The sequence below is a fragment of the Hypanus sabinus genome, chromosome 11 (genome assembly GCF_030144855.1).
Source record: "Hypanus sabinus isolate sHypSab1 chromosome 11, sHypSab1.hap1, whole genome shotgun sequence".
NCBI lineage: Eukaryota > Metazoa > Chordata > Chondrichthyes > Myliobatiformes > Dasyatidae > Hypanus > Hypanus sabinus.
In genome coordinates, this window is record NC_082716.1 from 3,924,417 (window position 1) to 3,936,912 (window position 12,496).

Genomic DNA, 12,496 nt, shown 5'->3' on the forward strand with positions numbered 1-12,496 from the left:
CCCGGCCTACTCCTGTCCCCACGAACTCGCGTCCTCATACCTCAACTTCATTCTATCCCCTTGGTTCAGTCACTTCCCACCTACATCTGTGGCACTTCTCATACCCTCGATCTTCTTAGTAACTTTCAATTCCCTAGCCCTGACAGTCTCACCTTCACCATGGATGTTCAGTCCCTATACACTTCAATCACTCATCAGGAAGGCCTTAACTCTCTCTGCTTCTTTCTCAATAAAAGAACTAACCAGTTCCCCTCCACCACCACCACCACCTCCGTCTGTCAGAACTGGTCCTCACCCTCCTCAATTTTTCCTTTGGATCCCAGACTCGAGGGGTTCCCATGGGCCCCAGTTAAGCCTACTATTTCATTGGCCACATAGAACAGTCCATGTTCCAAACCTTCCTCAAAAGTGCTCCCCAATTCTTCCTCCGCTACATCGATGACTGCATTGGTGCTTTTTCATGCTCATCAATTTCATCAACTTTGCCTCCACTTTTCCTGCCCTTGAATTCACTTGATCCAGTTCTGACACCTCTCTTCACCACAGACTCTGTCTCCATATCTGCAAACAAACTGTCAACCAACATCTTGCATCAACCTACTGATTCCCACCATCATCTTGACTATTCTTCTTTTCATCCTATCTCCTGTAAAATCATATTCCCTTTTCTCAGTTTCTTTGCCTCTGCCGCAGTTGTTCCCAAAGCGGCTTTCCTGTTCACAACATCAGAGATGTCCTTCTTCAAAGAACAGGGTTTCCCTCCCTCCACTGTCGGATTCTTCCCCCACCTGCATCTTCTCCATTTCACAAATGTCCGTGCTCACCCTATCTTCCGCTGCCTTACCTACCACTATATCAGTCTCAGCATCCAACACAGTCTCCACCATCTCCAAAGGGACCCCACCTCTAAACGTATCGTTACCTCTACGCAGACACTGCACTCTCTGCAAGAGTCGCACTTCCTGTCATTCCCTGTCCTGCAAGCAGCGAAAATGCTACATGACTGAAAGTAGTTGTGAGCTTAAGATCAAAGGATATACTTTGTGTTGAATTGACAGGTGGGAAGGCATAGGAGGTGGTGTGATAAGAGATGGGAACGACATCTCTAGGTGAAAGATGGAATTACATCCTTAGGAAAGGTGATAGAGGGTAAGAGAAGGTTGAATCTTTGTGGGTGGGGTTAAGAAACTGCAAGGGTAAGAAAACCATTATGGGAATCATATATGGGCCTCCAAATAGTGGCCAAGATGTGGGTTTGAGATTGCAAAGGGAGCTAGAAAAGGCATGTAATAAGGGTAATGACACAATTGTAATGGGGGGGCGGACTTCATATGCAATGGGATTGGGAAAATCGGGTTGGTGTCGAATTGCAAGAGAGGGAATTTGTTAAATGCCTACACCAGGGGTCGGCAACGTTTACCACTAAAAGAGCCAATATGGACCCATTTCCCACAGAAAAGAAAACACTGGGAGCCACAAAATGAAATAACACTACGTACAACGGGTTTTTTTTTGCCTTTATGCTATGTATAAACAAACTATAATGTGTTGCATTTTTGAAATTGATGAACTCCTGCAGAGAAAACGAAATTACATTTCTGCATGCAACAAAAACATTTTGAACTCCGAAAAAAAGACATTGGGTTGAAGGTTACTCCATAGTTAGCCTACCTTGGATCGAAGAATTAAAAGAAAGCGCGCACTGGCGGGTGTCAGGCATTGGCAGTGGTGATGTATATTAATAGCGATAAAAAACACGTTGTAGCGGTGTGCTACACGCAGCGCTAAAATAAAGACTGCAGTCAAAGGTAACTTTATTCGAACTAAACAGCCTTGATTTAAAGCCTCCCTCAACCCGCCCCCCCTCCCGTGGGCGCGAATGCTCCAAAAGGCACGTACTCACAAACCCCCGTAGGCTATCTCCCTTAGCCGGAACGGTGGCTAATTGTGAGCCGGTTCGGATGTGCCAGGAAACGGTGTCTCCGCAAAGTTTTCATATTGTACAAGATCACCATAATCTTCAAATTTCGAATTACATTTCAAAAGCTAACAAACCACGGGGAGCCGCATCACAGAGATCAAAGAGCCGCATGTGGCTCCGGAGCCGCAGGTTGCCGACCTCTGGCCTACACGATGACTTTTTAGAGCAGTTTGTGCTTGAGCCTCCTTGGAGAAAGGCCATCTTAGATTTATTGTTCTGTAGTAACCCAGATTTTATTAGGGAGCTTAAGGTAAAGGAACCTTTTGGAGGCAGTGATCATAATATGATTGAATTCCAACTGTAATTTGAGAGGGAGAAGCACAAGTCACATGTGTCAGTATCACAATGGAATAAAGGGAATTACAGAGGCATGAGAGAGGAGCTTGCCCAGGTGGATTGGAGGAGGATTCTGGGGGAATGACGGTGGAACAAAGATGGCTGAAGTTTCTGGGAATAGTTCACTAGGCGTAGGATAGATGTCTCACAGAAGAAGTTGTTCCCAAATGGCAGGGGTAGGCAACCTTGGCTGACGAGGAAAGTTAGGGACTGCATAAAGCCAAGGAAAGGGCATATAAGGTAGCAAAAGTGAGTGGGAAGTTGGATGATTGGGAAGCTTTTAAAATCCAAAAAAAGGCAACTAACAAAGCTATAAGAAGGGAAAACATGAAGTATGAGGGCAAACAAGCCAATAATATAAAGCATAGAAACATAGAAATATTCGGCCTGCAATGTTCTGCTGACCATGTGACCTACTCTAGAAACTGCTTAGAATTTTCCTAGTGTATAGCCCTCTATATTTCTAAGCTCCGTGTATCTACCTAAGAGCCTCTTAAAAGACCCTATTGTATCCACCTCCACCACCGCCGCCAGCAGTGCGTTCCACGCACCCACCGCTCTCTGTGTGAAAAACGTGTTCCTGACATCCCCTCAGTAACTTCTTCCAAGCACCTTAAAACTATGCCCCCTCATGTTAGACATTTCAGCCCTGGGGAAAAGCCTCTGACTATCCACATGATCAATGCCTCTCATCATCTTATACTATCTATCAGGTCACCTCTCATCCTCCGTCGCTCCAACAAGAAAAGGCCAAGTTCATTCAAGCCATTCTCATAAGGCACACTCTCCAATCCAGGCATCATCCTTGTAAATCTCCTCTGCACTCTCTCTTTAGTATCCACATCTTTCCTGTAGTGAGGTGACCAGAGCTGAACACAGTACTCCAAGTGCAGTCTAACTAAGGTCTTATATAGCTGTAACAGGATACTAAAAGTTTTTCAGTTATATAAGGAGTAAGAGGGAGGTGAGAGTTGATATTGGACCACTGGAAAATGATGCTGGTGAGGTAGTGAAGGGAGATGAAGAAATGACAGATGAAATTAATGTATATTTTGCATCTGTCTTCACTGTAGAAGACACTAGCAATGTGCCAGAGGTCTGTGAGTGTCAGGGAGCAGGAGTGAGTGACATTGCTATTACAAAGGAAAGAGTGCCAGGCAAACTCAAAGGTCTTAAGGTGGACAAGTCACCTGGACCAGATGGACTACAGCCAAGAATCTAGAGAGAGGTTCCTGAAGAGATACTGGATGCATTGGTCATGATCTTTCAAGAATCACTTGATTCTGGCATGGTCCCAGAGGACTGGAAGATTGCTAATGTCATTTCACTCTTTAAGAAGGGAGGATGACAAAAAGAAAGGAAATTATAGGCCAGTTAGTTGGGGAAGTGTGGAGTCCACTATTAAGGATGAGGTTTCAGGGCACTTGGAGACTAATGACAAAATAAGTCAAAATCAGCATGGTTTTCATAAATGTTTATCTTGCCTGACAAATCTGTTAGATTTCTTCAAGAAAGCATCCAGCAGGTGGACAAAGGGGAGGGTAGATGTCATTTACTTGGATTTTCAGAAGGCATTTGGTAAGATGCCACAGATGAGGCTGCTTAACTAGATAAACTCTTGTGGCATGACAGGAAAGATACTGACATGGATAGAGGAATGGCTGACAGGCAGGAGGCAGTGAGTGGGAATAAAGAGGACCTTTTCTGGTTGGTTGCTGGTGACTACTGGTGTTCCTCAGAGGTCAGTATTGGGACCACTACTTTTCACATTGTTTGTCAATGATTCAGAAAATGGAATGATGGCTTTGTAGTGAAGTTTGTGGATGATATGAGGATAGATAGAAGAGTAGGTAGTGCTGAGAAAGCAATGTGATTGCAGCAGGCCTTAGACAAACTGGAGGAATGGGTAAAAAAGTGGCAGATGGAATACAGTGTTGGGAAATGTACAATGATGCATTTTGGTAAAAGGAACAATAGTGTGGAGTGTTATCTAAATGGGGAGAAGCTTCAAACATCAGAGCCTCAGAAGGACTTAGGAGTCCTCATTCAAGACTCCCAGGAGGTTAATTGACAGGTTGAGTCTGTGGTAAAGAAGGCAAATGCAATGTTGGCATTTATTTCAAGGGGACCAGAATATAAAAGCAAGGAGATAATGCTGAAGCTTTATAAGACACCAGTCAGGCCATACTTGGAGTATTGTCAACAGTTTTGAGCCCCATATCTCAGAAAGGATGTGTTGTCATTGGAGAGAGTCCAGAGGAGGTTCACGAGGACGATTCTGGGAATGGAGTTAACATATAAGGAGTGTTTGGCAGCTTTGGGACTGTACTACTGGAATTTAGAGAATGTGCTGGGGGGGGATCTCATTGAAACCTACTGAATGTTGAAAGGATTAGATAGGGTGGATCTGGAGAGCATGTTTCCTGTGGTGGGGGGTATCCAGAAATAGAGGGTACAGCCTGAAATTTGAGGAGTGACCTTTTAGAACTGAGGGAAGGAGGGTTTATTTTTTTAGCCAGAGTAGTGAATCTGTGGAATGATCTGCCATAGGCCGTGGTGGAGGCCAAATCCACGGGTATATTTAAAGTGGAAGTTAATAGTTTCCTCATTGGTCGGGGCATCAAAGGATATGGTGAGAAGGCAGGTGTATGGTGTTGAGTGGGATACAGGATCAGCTGTAATGGAATGACGGAGCAGACTGGTCCTATGTCTTATGATCAGATTCCTTCCTCTCCACTTAGTTTGACCTATCGCCTTCTAGCTTGTCCTCCTTCTCCTCACTCACCTTTTTATTCTGGCATCTTCTCCCTTCCTTTCCAGTCCTAGTGTCGGGTCATGGCCAAAAACGGCAGCAGTTGCTGCCAGACCTGCTGAGTTCCTCCAGTATTCAGTGTGTTGCTCTGAATTTCCAGCATAGGCAGAATCTCTCATGTTTACATTTTACTGCCTCAGCTGGTCAAGGTTTCAGTTATGTCAATCACTGTCTCTGGCTGAGAGAACGAGAGAAGTCCACACATTGAGAGAGTCAAAGAATCACCCAGAACAGAAACAGAGCTCGTAGCCCTTCACACTCTGCCTACTGTACTGTACACTAATCCCATTCACACCCTGCCTACTGTACTGTACACTAATCCCATTCACACCCTGCCTACTGTACTGTACACTAATCCCATTCACACCCTGCCTACTGTACTGTACACTAATCCCATTCACACCCTGCCTACTGTACTGTACACTAATCTCATTCACACCCCTGCCTACTGTACACTAATCTCATTCACTAATCCCATTCACACCCTGCCTACTGTACACTAATCCCATTCACACCCCTGCCTACTGTACACTAATCCCATTCACACCCCTGCCTACTGTACACTAATCCCATTCACACCCCTGCCTACTGTACACTAATCTCATTCACTAATCCCATTCACACCCTGCCTACTGTACACTAATCCCATTCACACCCCTGCCTACTGTACACTAATCCCATTCACACCCCTGCCTACTGTACACTAATCTCATTCACTAATCCCATTCACACCCTGCCTACTGTACACTAATCCCATTCACACCCCTGCCTACTGTACACTAATCCCATTCACACCCCTGCCTACTGTACACTAATCTCATTCACTAATCCCATTCACACCCTGCCTACTGTACACTAATCCCATTAACACCCTGCCTACTGTACACTAATCCCCTTCACACCACTGCCTACTGTACACTAATCCCCTTCACACCCCTGCCTTCTGTACACTAATCTCATTCACTAATCCCATTAACACCCTGCCTACTGTACACTAATCTCATTCACACCCCTGCCTACTGTACACTAATCCCCTTCACTAATCCCATTCACACCACTGCCTACTGTACACTAATCTCATTCACTAATCCCATTAACACCCTGCCTACTGTACACTAATCTCATTCACACCCCTGCCTACTGTACACTAATCCCCTTCACACCCCTGCCTTCTGTACACTAATCTCATTCACTAATCCCATTAACACCCTGCCTACTGTACACTAATCTCATTCACACCCCTGCCTACTGTACACTAATCTCATTCACTAATCCCATTAACACCCTGCCTACTGTACACTAATCCCATTCACACCCCTGCCTACTGTACACTAATCTCATTCACTAATCCCATTAACACCCTGCCTACTGTACACTAATCCCATTCACACCCCTGCCTACTGTACACTAATCTCATTCACTAATCCCATTAACACCCTGCCTACTGTACACTAATCTCATTCACACCCCTGCCTACTGTACACTAATCCCCTTCACACCCCTGCCTTCTGTACACTAATCCCCTTCACAGTCCTGCCTACTGTTCACTAATCCCATTCACACCCCTGCCTACTGTACACTAATCCCATTCACACCCCTGCCTACTGTTCACTAATCCCATTCACACCCCTGCCTACTGTACATAAATCCCATTCACTAATCCCATTCACACCCTGCCTACTGTACACTAATCCCATTCACACCCCTGCCTACTGTACACTAATCCCATTCACACCCCTGCCTACTGTACACTAATCTCATTCACTAATCCCATTCACACCCTGCCTACTGTACACTAATCCCATTAACACCCTGCCTACTGTACACTAATCCCCTTCACACCCCTGCCTACTGTACACTAATCCCCTTCACACCCCTGCCTTCTGTACACTAATCTCATTCACTAATCCCATTAACACCCTGCCTACTGTACACTAATCTCATTCACACCCCTGCCTACTGTACACTAATCCCCTTCACACCCCTGCCTTCTGTACACTAATCTCATTCACTAATCCCATTAACACCCTGCCTACTGTACACTAATCTCATTCACACCCCTGCCTACTGTACACTAATCTCATTCACTAATCCCATTAACACCCTGCCTACTGTACACTAATCCCATTCACACCCCTGCCTACTGTACACTAATCTCATTCACTAATCCCATTAACACCCTGCCTACTGTACACTAATCCCATTCACACCCCTGCCTACTGTACACTAATCTCATTCACTAATCCCATTAACACCCTGCCTACTGTACACTAATCTCATTCACACCCCTGCCTACTGTACACTAATCCCCTTCACACCCCTGCCTTCTGTACACTAATCCCCTTCACAGTCCTGCCTACTGTTCACTAATCCCATTCACACCCCTGCCTACTGTACACTAATCCCATTCACACCCTGCCTACTGTACACTAATCCCATTCACACCCCTGCCTACTGTACATAAATCCCATTCACACCTCTGCCTACTGTACACTAATCCCCTTCACTAATCCCATTCACACCCCTGCCTACTGTACACTAATCCCATTCACACCCCTGCCTACTGTACACTAATCCTATTCACTAATCCCATTCACACCCTTTCCTTCTGTACACTAATCCCCTTCACTAATCCCATTCACACCCCTGCCTACTGTACACTAATCCCCTTCACTAATCCCATTCACACCCCTGCCTACTGTACACTAATCCCATTCTCACCCCTGCCTACTGTACACTAATCCCATTCACACCCTTTCCTTCTGTACACTAATCCCCTTCACTAATCCCATTCACACCCCTGCCTACTGTACACTAATCCCCTTCACACCCTTGCCTACTGTACACTAATCCCCTTCACACCCTTGCCTACTGTACACTAATCCCATTCACACCCTTTCCTTCTGTACACTAATCCCTTTCACTAATCCCATTCACACCCCTGCCTACTGTACACTAATCCCATTCACTAATCCCATTCTCACCCCTGCCTACTGTACACTAATCCCATTCACACCCCTGCCTACTGTACACTAATCCCATTCACACCCTTGCCTACTGTACACTAATCCCCTTCACTAATCCCATTCACACCCCTGCCTACTGTACACTAATCCCATTCACACCCTGTCTACTGTACACTAATCCCTTTCACACCTCTGCCTACTATTCTCTAATCCTATTCACACCCCTGCCTACTGTACACTAATCCCATTCACACCTCTGCCTACTATTCACTAATCCCATTCACACCTCTGCCTACTATTCATTAATCCCATTCACACCCCTGCCTACTATTCACTAATCCCATTCACACCCCTGCCTACTGTACACTAATCCCATTCACACCTCTGCCTACTATTCACTAATCCCATTCACACCCCTGCCTACTATTCACTAATCCCATTCACACCCCTGCCTACTATTCACTAATCCCATTCACACCTCTGCCTACTATTCACTAATCCCATTCACACCTCTGCCTACTATTCATTAATCCCATTCACACCCCTGCCTACTATTCACTAATCCCATTCACACCCCTGCCTACTGTACACTAATCCCATTCACACCTCTGCCTACTATTCATTAATCCCATTCATACCCCTGCCTACTATTCACTAATCCCATTCACACCCCTGCCTACTATTCACTAATCCCATTCACACCCCTGCCTACTATTCATTAATCCCATTCATACCCCTGCCTACTATTCACTAATCCCATTCACACCCCTGCCTACTATTCACTAATCCCATTCACACCCCTGCCTACTATTCACTAATCCCATTCACACCTCTGCCTACTATTCACTAATCCCATTCACACCCCTGCCTACTATTCACTGATCCCATTCCCACCCCTGCCTACTGTTCACTAATCCCATTGCCCACATTGGGTTCACACCCATAGGCCCCTTAGTTAATGTTAGGTGTCCATGGCATAAAAAAGTTTGGGAACCCCTGCTCTAACTCTTTATTATTCATGTACCTGTTCAAACGACTAAAATGTTGTAACTATACCTGCCTCTACCACATCCTCCAGCTGCCCGTTCCATTGTCTCACATTCCAACTCTATAGTGTGCCCTTCAACAAGGTACCTCTTGCTTGCTTGATTGAATCCTGATTCGAAAGCACCTGTGGGTAAGGCCTTTACCGGGTTTATTGTGGACACCCATTCCACTGGAATCCAAGTCAGAAGAAAGGTATTTGTTATTATTGCTCTGGGCCTGTACTTGCTGGAGTTCAGAAGAATTGGTGGGGGTGGGGGCGTGGGATCTTATTGAAGCCTACCAAATAATGAAAGGCCCAGGCAGGGTGGATATGGAGAGGATGTTTCTTTGGTGGGTGAGTCTGGGACCTGAAGGCAGAGCCTCAGAATAGAGAGGCATCCCTTTAGAACAGAGATGAAGAAGAACGTTAGCCAGAGGGTAATGAATTTGTTGCCACAGACAATCGTGTAGGCCAAGTCATTGGGTATATTTAAAGCACAGGTTGATAGGTTCTTGATTTGTCAGGGCATCAAAGGTTAAGAGGAGGTACAGGAGAAAGGGGTTGAGAAGGATAATAAATCAGCCTTGATTGAGTGGTGGAGTTGATTTGATGTGCTTAATGGCCTAATTCTGCTCCTGTGTCTTAATCTCTGCCGTCTAATGGATTTGAGTCCCAAATCCCAAAACCAGATTTAGAGGCAGACACTGTGGGCAATGGCCTGCAATCCACTGGGTTTAAATACAGGCTGATTGGAGCCAGATTGGTTTGCTGCGTGTATCATTTTGCCTCTGTGGCAGATAATAGTGTGTTTATTTTATTTTATTTTATTTTATTTTTTGTTACGCCTAAAACTTGGACCATTCCCAACCACAGAGCAGAAAATTAGCTCTCAAATTCCGATTACATTTTGGCAATTTTTAACAGATAAGGAAGTGTCCAATCACTTCCACAGGGAACACGCACTCAGTCACAGCACTGCGAACTTGGTCACACCTCAATGTTCTCCTTCTGTGATACACATTCACTTGAGGTTTCATTCAACAGCTAACCTCCATTAGCAATTTGAGGCGATTTGTTAGGTCACCAGACTGCAGCAAATGTCTGCAGGTGTACAGTGGAGAGCATTCTAACTGGTTGCATCACCGTCTGGTATGGAGAGGCCAAAGCACAGGATGGAAAGAGGCTACAGAGGGTTGTAGGTTCAACCGGATTCATCATGGACGTAACTATCACTACCGTTTTGAAGAGGTGGAGTCCCAAAGAGGCAACGTCCACCATGAAGGGCACTTCCTATCCAGATCTGTCCTCCTCTTCTTGTTACCATCAGGGAAAAGGTATAGGAGCCTCAAAATACACACTTAGTGTTTTAGGAACAGCCTCATACCCTCCGCCATCAGAAACCATGGTGGCATAGCGGTTAGCACGATGCTGTTACTGCCTGGGATGTCGGAGTCCAGAGTTCAATTAGGCTGCTGTCTATAAGGAGTTTGCACGTTCTCCCAGTGACTGTGTGAGTTTCCTCCCACAGTCCAAAGGTCCAAAGGCCTACTGGTTAGATGGTGAATTGGTGATTGTGAATTGTCCTGGATTAGGCTTGGGTTAAATCGATGGCTTGTTGGGTGGTGTGGCTCGTTTGGCCAGAAGGGTCTGTTCCATATGCTATCTCTAAATAAAAACATAACTAAAAAAATCCTGAACAGCACATGAACCTATTAGACGCTCAGTTTTCGTTTTCTTTTGACTATTTGTTATTTTGTAGTTTTAAGTAATTTTATTTCTAGCTGCTGCACAACAAACTTCATGGCATGTCAGATAAACCTCCTAATCCTGTGGTTTGAAGTGGATGCCGTTCAGGAGAAATACTCGACAGTTGTGGAGCAGTCAATGTTTCAGGTCAGTGAACTTGCATCAAAATCATTCTTGGTGCTAAACAGTGGGGCTGTGTGGGAATGAGACCCAGGGCAAGGGCTTGACCATTCAGGACCGAGAGGAGGAGAATTTTCTTCACCCGAAGCATTGCAAATCTTTATTTACTTTCAAGATACAGTTTGGTAACAGGCTCTTCTAGCACAATGAGCCACACTGCTTAATTATACCCATGAGACCAATTGATTAATAATTATTAAGGCTGTTGATATATTGTAAATTAATTAGTCAAGGTATCAAAGGTTATGGGGAGAAGGCAGGAGAATGGGGTTGAGAGGAACAATAAATCAGCCACAGTGGAGCAGTCTAGATGGGCTGAATGGCCTAATTTGCTTCTATGTCTTATGATCTTATAGTTTTAACATACTAACCCTAACCTGTACATCTTTGGAATGTGGGAGGAAACCGCAGCACTTGGAAGAAATCCATACTGTCATGGAGAGAACATACAAACTCCTTCCAGACAACGATGGAAATTGATGGCACTGGAATAGCACTACACGAATCACTACACTACCACGCTCCACAATCATTTGGAATTACTTACCAATGGGAGTAGTGGAATCTCAGTCGCTCAAGATATTGGACATACCTGAGAAGAGTTCTGAATCAAAGTTCAAAGTTTGAAGTACATTTATACACCCTGTGATGCACCATCAATAACTCTGAGACGTGGGTTAAGGTAGGCTTTTATTGGCTGGAAGAAAGCACCGTCAGCAGCAAGTGACCATCACACGACATCCTGGAGACTGAGGGAGGAGCAATGCCTCCAACTACCTTTATACAGGGGTCTGTGGGAGGAGCCACAGGAGCAGTCAGCGGGGGGAGGGGGGGGCATGTCCAGACAGGTATATGTAGTTCACCACACCCTGAGATTCATTTTCTTGTGGGCATTCACAGTAAATACAAAGAAACACAATAGAATCAATAAAACATGACGGATAAACAACCAGCGTGCAGGAGACTTCAAACTGCAAAAGAAAAAGGGAAAAGATAATAACAAATATTGAGAACATGAGGTGAAAAGTCCTTGAAACTGAATCCATAGGTCATAGGGAAATTTCAGTGTTGGGATGAATGAAGTTATTCCCTCTGGTTAATGAGCCTGATGGACGAGGGGTAATCACTGTTCCTGAACCTGATGCTGTGGGTCCTGAGGTTTCTGTACTGTCTCCCTGATGTCAGAATGAAAAGATAGTATGGTTTAGGTGATGGCTGCTGTTTTCCTGTGACAGTGCTCAGTAGTGGGGAGGGCCTTACCCGTGGTAGACTAGGGCGTATCCATTACTTTTTGTAGGGTTTTCCGTTCAAGGGCATTGGTGTTTTGGTGCTCTTGAACAGAAAAGCCTACAAAAAGTAGTGTCTCTAAGGTTTGGGAGCTGGTGTAAGATTAGGATAAGGTAAAGGATTGTGTGGCAGATCAGGCATGGTATATTATTGTCATATAT